This window comes from Primulina huaijiensis, chromosome 5 (assembly GCF_012295235.1).
Source record: "Primulina huaijiensis isolate GDHJ02 chromosome 5, ASM1229523v2, whole genome shotgun sequence".
Classification (NCBI taxonomy): Eukaryota; Viridiplantae; Streptophyta; class Magnoliopsida; order Lamiales; family Gesneriaceae; genus Primulina; species Primulina huaijiensis.
This window is the reverse complement of record NC_133310.1, coordinates 15,929,864-15,938,800: the sequence shown is the minus strand read 5'-3', so window position 1 is coordinate 15,938,800 and position 8,937 is coordinate 15,929,864. Positions and strand designations below refer to the sequence as shown.

General features: G+C 33.7%; 1 long non-coding RNA gene across 1 annotated transcript; it reads right to left on the bottom strand.

The window, feature by feature from the left end:
- Positions 1-5,385: 5,385 nt before the first annotated feature.
- On the bottom strand, positions 5,386-8,700 carry LOC140977567 (uncharacterized). The gene is made up of 3 exons (XR_012175428.1): positions 8,452-8,700; positions 7,805-7,853; positions 5,386-5,696 (listed from the first exon to the last, which is right to left on the bottom strand). It is a non-coding gene; the product is annotated as an uncharacterized lncRNA (long non-coding RNA).
- Between the last annotated feature and the right edge of the window lie 237 nt (positions 8,701-8,937).

Below are 8,937 nucleotides of genomic sequence, written 5' to 3'. Positions count from 1 at the left end.
CAAAGAAATTGATTTTATGGTCCAGTATAATAATTTCTTAATAAGATAGAATCAATGGTAGTTTGGACTTTTTTTGAAAATATTTATGATTTGAGGACCAATTTGGGCAAATTTTTTGAAACATAAAAGATTAATTTGGGATATTTGAAAAAAATGGGATTGGATTGGGTTTTTGCCCGGGTAAAAAAAAATTTATTATGAACTTTATAATGATAAAAATGTTATTTAACCGTAGTTTTTGGATGAGTTGTAATTTGGTTGGATTTTAAATATATTAATCTCTAATAAATATATTTTAATTATCGCCAATATAAAACACAAATGATTTTTGTAAGGAAACCCAATTTCATTCCCAAAATTCTTATACATGTGCTTATATCATGCATTATGATATTTCTTTGCCTAATACCATATTATGAATGGAAATTACACATATACAATGTATTTATAAAAATTAACTTGATAATTATGAAAACATGATGAATTGTATCTTGATATATCTAAATGGAAATTAATAATTGTAATTATATGATATTTTAACTATATACGAAGTTAGATGTCTATATCATTTTATATCATAACAAATTTCAAAACTATTCATATTATATAAACTAATTTAAAAGTTGATTAAATAAAAAATTGTACAAACACATAAGAGCATCGAGAATGATAGATATTTGGAATGCAATGTTATCCACATTTCAAATATCCACCTTTACGGATCATTGGATGACGTGCCAAATTTTTGTTCAGTATAAAAGTTTTTTAAAAAATTAGTTTTTTTTTTTAAAAATTTTAAAAAGAGATGCTGCAACTTGAGGTTTAGGTTACAGAATGTAACGTGCGTGTTGCATTGCAGACAACGCAGCAACTTTTTTATATTTTTTCTTTATTTCTGTCATTTTTTAGAGATTTTTTTTTTAATTTTTCAAATATGGACGAAAATTCAAGAGTATAAAATTCTTGCGTTCGTTCGAATCTATGACATCCTTCATTTCCATTTCTCAGCCCATAGAATTTGCAACATTTTCAATACAAATCACTATATTCTCATAATTTTCAAAGTTATCCAAATTTATCGAGTTATGCCTCTCTAGCTTCGTGGAATAATGTCTCATGGACTATTGGGAGTATACATTATTTTATGCAAGTTTTATATCATGGAAGTAATCTTCTTCAATCATCGGGGATTCAATCAAATGAATTGAGAAGAGCTAGCTAGTGTTTATGCAAGTGTTACAGATAAACGGATCAAAGCATCTAATGAAGTCCGAAATTCACAATTTCTCCATTCTCGTGCCAAAAAAGACTTGAAAATATTACTCTCAATCAGATTAGCGAGACGGGCCAAGACTCGGATTTAGATTGAATGACAAATTGAACATCTTCCAAGATGATGGTTTGTTCTCTTCAATATAGCATGGCATCTCTAAAATTTTCATTTGATCTTGGAAAGGAATTGAGTGAGATCAAAGCCTTATCCTCCTCTTAAAGTTTTACCTCAATGTTTTCAAGATCATCCAAGATCTTGATGACATCCAACATCTTCATGAATTCATCAATCTCAACCCTCAAGGTTTTTCTCATCTCGAATCTTGAACGAGTATAGTCTTTGTTTCATGTATTGACGGTTTGCTAGTGACTTGTTCATGTAAAGATTTTCTAGCTTGAGCCACATCACAACTGCATATTTTTTCCCTGCAGCCATTTCTCTAAAGGGTTTGTCTCCAAGGTAAAGAATGATCGCACACAGGGCTTTCTCCAGCATGTCTTCTCTTTCTTTGTCCTTGACTGAAATCGACATGTCCTCCTATCTTATTCTTTAATGCCTCAGCCAATCCTTGTTGAACCAAAATCGCTTGCATCTTGATTCTCCATACCGCAAAGTCGGTCTTTCCTGTGAACTTCTCTATATCAAATTTCAAATATTCCACGGCTTGTTTGATTACACTTCCCACAAAGGTGCCGCTTGTTAAGAGATATACCGATTCAAAAATTAATTCACACCTGATTGATTAGAACGTCAAGCCTTTGATATTATCAATTACTTGGTTTGTTGCCATTGCAATTTAACCAACACCAAGATACAAACACTAATGCAATATGCAGAAGAATGTAAATTCAATGCAAAAAGATCACAAGATAATTTACGTAGTTCTGCGATGAATGTCTGTTGGATCTCGGTTTTCTACGCGCCCAAACGCAGCGAAAGTTTTAAAAATTTTTATTTTATTTTGACAATCAAAATATATTTGATTTGGACGCTCGTATGGTTTTACGATTAAATAAATAATCATAGGGCATTAAAATATATCTTCGGTGAATAATTTCACTTGGCTCCAACTACACCGGTATTAGCGGACGTAACCCTTGTTGTAAATCCCTACGAACGTTCTTCGATCTCCGAATCAGGTTCACGACCGGATTATTTGTTCATCTTCTAATTTGTACTAGAAAATTAGAAGATGTTTTGCGTAGAGATAGGACACTAAAATCCGGCACAACCCTCAAACTTGGAGTGGCCAAATTTTGAGAGAATATTTGAGAGAATTTCGAGAGCTTCATGGGAGAGCCGAAAATTTCTTGCCAAAAGATTTCGGATGTCTGATGTTGTAAATTAAGAATCAAATTCTTATTTTATTTCTAATCCTTAATTTTCTTAATTAATCAAATTAATTAAGTTAATTAAAGATTATCAAATCATGCCAACTTTTTGGCCAATCTCGATTTTCCTTTTTATGTAAAAAGCATCGGTGGTCCATTCTCAAAGTAATATATATATTATGTTAATTGAATCAACTAATTGTAATTTCCTTAATTAATCATATTAATTAAGTTAATAAATTTCAACAAATCTTTGACTCACGAGAATGGCACACCAATAATCATGCATTAACATTTTCTTTGTGTGCAAGGTTTTTAAATTATGGTATCATGAATATCTCAATATTACATAAATCAATACCATATTTTATAAAAACTAAATGGGCTATATTTTAACTCAATTAAAATATAATTAATTATTAAAGCCCATTTGAACTTTAATAAATTTGCATGATGGACTTATACTCTTACAAGCCCATGATTCATGCTCCCATTACATTAATCTCATTATAATCCCGATCGACGATCCAACATCATCGATGTGACAATTTCAACTTATTGTTATTACGATGCACACTTTAATTTCGAGATCACCAAAATCTAAATAAGACAGATGTACTTCTTTTGACAATCTTTAGCAGTCATGCTCTCAAAATTTCTATAAGCTTTTATAAACTTTATTTATAAGCTTATCGATTGATCATATCAAACTTATTTTTTATAAATTCAACTCATTGAATTTATTATCTCAACGTTTTTTTTATAAATTCAACTCCTTGAATTTATTATCTCAACGGGAACAAGTAAACCAGTGCTTGTGTGACCCTCAATGGTTCAGGGATACAGCTAGCCGTGGGTTCACAACTCTTTGTGATTCAGGACAATTTCCTTTATTCGGGCTTACCCTAGTTAGCCCCATTCTTTTCATCAACACCTTGATCAAGAATGTCAGAACTCATTTCTGATTGCACCCATCGGATCATGGTAAGAGCGTTTAGTAGCATCGCCCCATGATCCCCTAGGTATCACTGATAGTGCCTGCAAGAACCAGTCGATTATGATTAGCGTACAGTACGGTCCCTTCATCTCATATATCACAATCGAATCTGCAACCATTGGTTCATCGAGGGTTGCATATCAATTCGATAACTATGTGACACATATAATAGTGGCATCGCATGTACTATTGGAGAACTCCTTCTCCGACATACATATCATACTCTTGCCAGAGATTCCACGCACTATTATTTCATCAGATCACATAGGATATCCACACCCGTAGGTGAGCGGTGAATCCCCGACTACAATACACTGGCTCCTATATGTGTCGCAAATATACCCAATCTCGCCACCTGATGACTCTCCTGGAGCCGGTAAACGAGTCAAAGCACAGCCCTAGCATATAGAGCCTCAGTGTTGTCCCAGGTCGTAAGGACTAATGGTGTACAATCATAACCATGGACTTATCCTCTCGATGAATGATAACCACTTGGAAAGTTCGAGGGAAGGTTGTTCGGTATAATCATCATATGACTACCCATCTGAATGTTTTGACATCTCTATGCCCTTACCAAGAAACGCAGTATACAACATCATAGATGCTAGTCTCGAGCTCAAGCGACCTTTATCCCTGTTTTAGGCGGCTGAATCGACTAGGAACGAATTTAGATTATACAGTGTTTACAAATGAGTTTTAACATCGAATTACGATTCATTTGTATTAAAGTATAATCAAGGACTTTATCTATGCTGATTGCATGGGTATACAGATAAAGTAAACTGAAACCATGCAAAGTTAAATTATATTAAAATAAAGATTGTTTATTACACTTGAGTCAATAAATTCCCTAGCCAACCGTTAGCTTGCAGGGTATCTACTCTAACAATGTCTACATCCACGGGAGAACAACCACCATTTTATTTCCATCGAGTTTGGACTACAGTACAACATTAAAGATTACAGAATGAGTTTTTTCTCTTCCTCGCTATGCTTTTTTTTCCTCTTCTCTGCATGCATGTGCGTGCTATGAGTTTATTAACTGCCGATCAAAGAAGTGTCAAGGCCTTTTATATCAGACTACAACTCCCAACCGCAGTTGTTGACAATTGTCTTCGGATTTGGTTGTTCACCAAGTCTGGCCAGCCCTTGCGACTACTTCCTTGACTCGTCTCCTTGACCAATTTAATAGAAACCAGTTCAAAAATTTGATTTAATTAGCATCATAGAACAAAAATCCCTTGTCCCAAACGATTTCTTGAACGACAAGCATTTGGTGATTCACGATGCTTATAGTAATGTGTGCATATATATTTTAGTAAATTCGTATGTTATCTGTAAAACTATCATATTTTTACAAAATAGTATTTTATTTTTATTTTTGAATCTTTAAATGATTATATCATCACTACATAAAATATTATTTCATCTATCCAAATTATATAAGCCTATTTCTTTTTTCAAACATATTAAGAAATTATTAGAAATATCAATTTTACAACCAACTTTCTAATTTTCCCCGTATTTAATGAGTTTTTATATGTGAGTCTCATTTACTCTAATGACAATTTATTATCAAACAATAATTATTTGATTTAAATCTACAGCGGAGAAGTGTTTAAAATACTTTAAAACGGACCTCAAGGCCTAGAAAAATTTCTACATGACCTCCCCGTAAGTAAGACATCCCGAAAAACTCAAGTATCAGAAAATATAATAATAAAATGACTCAAAACTGACGCTGAGATAAACATATACAGTCACATGCAAGTACCGGCCAGGCACACATCAACAATTCTCAAACATCAATTCAACTAAGCCGGCAAGGCTTTAAAATATACTAAAACTAATCCAAACTAAAAAATAACATGTCAAACACCCATACAGATACTCGGGACATCTCCCCGACAAATAAAATACGAAATAGAACTGACACAACTCCAAGACAACCATAAAGACTAGCTGGGAGACTCCAACGAACTAAAACCAAGCAATCCAACCTCAATCCCGAGCTCTACTGGAGGAACCTCGGCCTGATGCTGCAAAACGACTCGGGAGATCTACCATGGTGTCCAATAGCAACCACAACAGCCCCCTCAGAAAACAACTGAGATTAGGATTCTGGTATGAAACAGTTCAACAATAACAACAATAATCATAAATCATGCATAATCATATAATAAAATGTAATGTGACATGCATGAAAGGCTCAACGAATAATCGGGATAACAGAAGCTAACAAACGGTACGATAACAACTGGAATAATGCTCGAGCAACAACACAGGGGAGCTACATCGTCATGCAGCTAAACCGCCCTGCCAAGTATGCGAGGTATGCCAAGCTGTGCTGAATAACACCCCTGACTCAGCCTCCATACAGTTGATATGATATAACAGGATGGTACAACAGAACGAACTAGATGACACAATCCCAGCGCTCACCTCAAAAGGCTGCACTAACCACGGAATTGTTCAATCACATCTACGGTCTCATGTGTATAGGCCTATCAGCCACACTATGATCCCGAGATAAACAACAGTGCCAAATAACAGTGGATATCAACAATGGACTAACAAGAACGATAGGGCTCAACATGAATGTCATAACAGTAAGCTCTATGCTAAATGCCAATAATATTGTAATACCCCATAATTAGGTATATATCTAATTATTATATATTACTAATAATTTTTTATTTATTAAAAATAAAATAAAATGAAATAACTAATATATTATATTTATATATACACATTCATACATGCATACATACCTACATACCATCATCATAGTTGCTTAACCAACACACCACCTCTTTTCTTGCCCAACCGGTGATCAAGATTTGTTCATCATAGATTGGAGATAAGACTTGATCATTGCCTATAAAATGTTCCCTTCACCTAAGGAATTTCAAGAGTTCTCAGCCTGAATTTTCAAGTTTAAGGAGTGGGTCTAGTATAGGGTGGAGTGGTGAGAGTTTATAGCTCAAAAAGTAGAGAAAAGAGGCCAAAAATATCTTTATATACCAAAAACCTTCTAAAAATTCTATAAAAATTCCACAACACTCTCACTCTCATCCATAGTAAGTCTCGAGGTGAGGAAATTTTTTATCGTTGTTCCTATATAGCTTTTGGCATTTGGCCTGGAAATTATGATACGATATTCTTTAACGATATTCACTATGGATTATTGATTTCTTACGCCTGTGCATAAATTTTGTATCTTTGAATTGCGTTGATGCATATGAAATATGCCCCATCCTGAATGTCTTTTTCTATCCTACTGACTCCTTATTCATGCCGGTACTACCTTTCCGAAATGATTGAATGCTTCAATGTAACATTCTTATTGTAATATCATAATACTAGATGTGATTCTTATCAAACTTCCACTGAATGAAGTTTTGGTTAATCATCAAATAAATGAATGAATGACTGAATGATAAGGTGATTGACCAAAACAGAGCCCTGGACAACGGACTTTGGTCTGGAGATTGAGTCCATTGAACAACGTGAATTTGGTCCAGGTATATTAATTCACTTGGCTCGTTATTATTTACTAACCATTATTTTTGTATACTCATATAACCGGATGTTGATCCTTTTGTCTATTGTATCATTCTTTCAAATTTGAGTATCATATTTATCTTTTTTTAATTCTCACTAAGTCCTTAAAGACTTAACTTCTCTATTTTTTTTATCTATTGTAATTTCCAGAGCAAGGTAACCAGGATTTGGATAAAGAAAGAAATGTCGATGTATGATCTGCCAGTTGTTGTTTGGAATAAATTGCTGGAAGGCATAATGAGTCATTTAGTCTATGAGTCAGTTTGTCTGAAATGTTTACGTCATTGTCACTCTTGGCGTCTATGTTAGTTTGGACATGTAAAACTTTATCGTAATTTACTAGTACTTGTTCGTTTCGCTTCCGCTAATAAAATTCTTTAATAGTTCATATTACTGCCTGTGATACTTCTAAAGAGACATGATTCTTTTATGAGGTATTATTAGGGAATGTGGCATTCCTTGAGGTTTAGTTTCAAGACAGGGTGTCACAAATATGTCATAATAATAAACATATATCACAACGAAGGCATTTAACAAATTACAACAGTCAACAAATAATAAACACGATCAGTGCAACATAGAATGACAATTAAACATAATTTATGTTTTACCGTCGTATGTTACCGAGCTGTAACATACCTATACCAACTTGACAATCCAATAACAACTTCACTTCAAGACTCTCGGCCTAAACAAAACAACAATAAGCCGATCATGAAAACTATATTCCATAGCGATGTCCAATTTGACACAAAAGAGTATAAAATTCGTATCTCGCTCAATATTAACTCAAATAATTATCCGCCAATTGAAAATGAAAGGTAACTCAAATATATAACTTTTTCTAGAAGAAACCATCTTCCAAATCGCAGTAGATAAATCCTATAATTATCAAGAACACACTGCCACTCAACAGATTTTCAGACAGAATCTCGTACTGAGCAGTTTCGGCAAAATGAGTATAACTATCTCAATTCCTAATGGAATTTAACGATTTTTATATCATTACGAAGACAACACATAGCTCTATAACTTTTATTTTAACAAAAACCCAGAATCCGAGTGCACAAATGCCATAATCCCAAATAACAGTAGCTATTAAACACAGGTCCAACACAGAATTTCATTTGACACATTTTGGTAGAAAAATCATATCAAATTTGTTTCTAATCAAAATTCGATGATTCTCGTGGCTAAAGACAGCAAACGTAAACCAATACAAAGTTTATTTAGGTAATTTCTACAAATTCAAGCTGTAAAAATCGCAGCAACACAAAAACTCTCACCCCAAAATCGGAAGAATTCGCTCAAAAACAGAGCACCGGAACAGCAGCTTCGATCTACCCGAAACCTTGTTCAAACTTCGCGATTTTTGACTTGAATCGAAGCTTAGGATGTTAGGAAGACATCCTTTTAGACCGATTGAGATTTAGACGCCGGACAGAGGAGATATCTCGATTTTGCCGCAGCTGCTCCAAGGGTTGCGGGAATGGAGTTTTCTTCTTCCTTTCTTTCTTTTTCCTTCTCTCACTCGTTTCTTCCTTCTCCTTTTTGGTAAGTTGTTTGTATGTATATGTATATATACATATATTGTGTATTTGGTTACTAAAATAGTAACTCCACCCCATTTATCCTGGTCTGAATTTATTTTGCTCTCGTGTGTTATTTAAACTATAAATGTATTTTATATCGTTAAATTCTCCGATATTCTAAAATACATATTTTTAACACACTTCTTGAATTTATTTGGCATAAATAATTATTTTAATTTA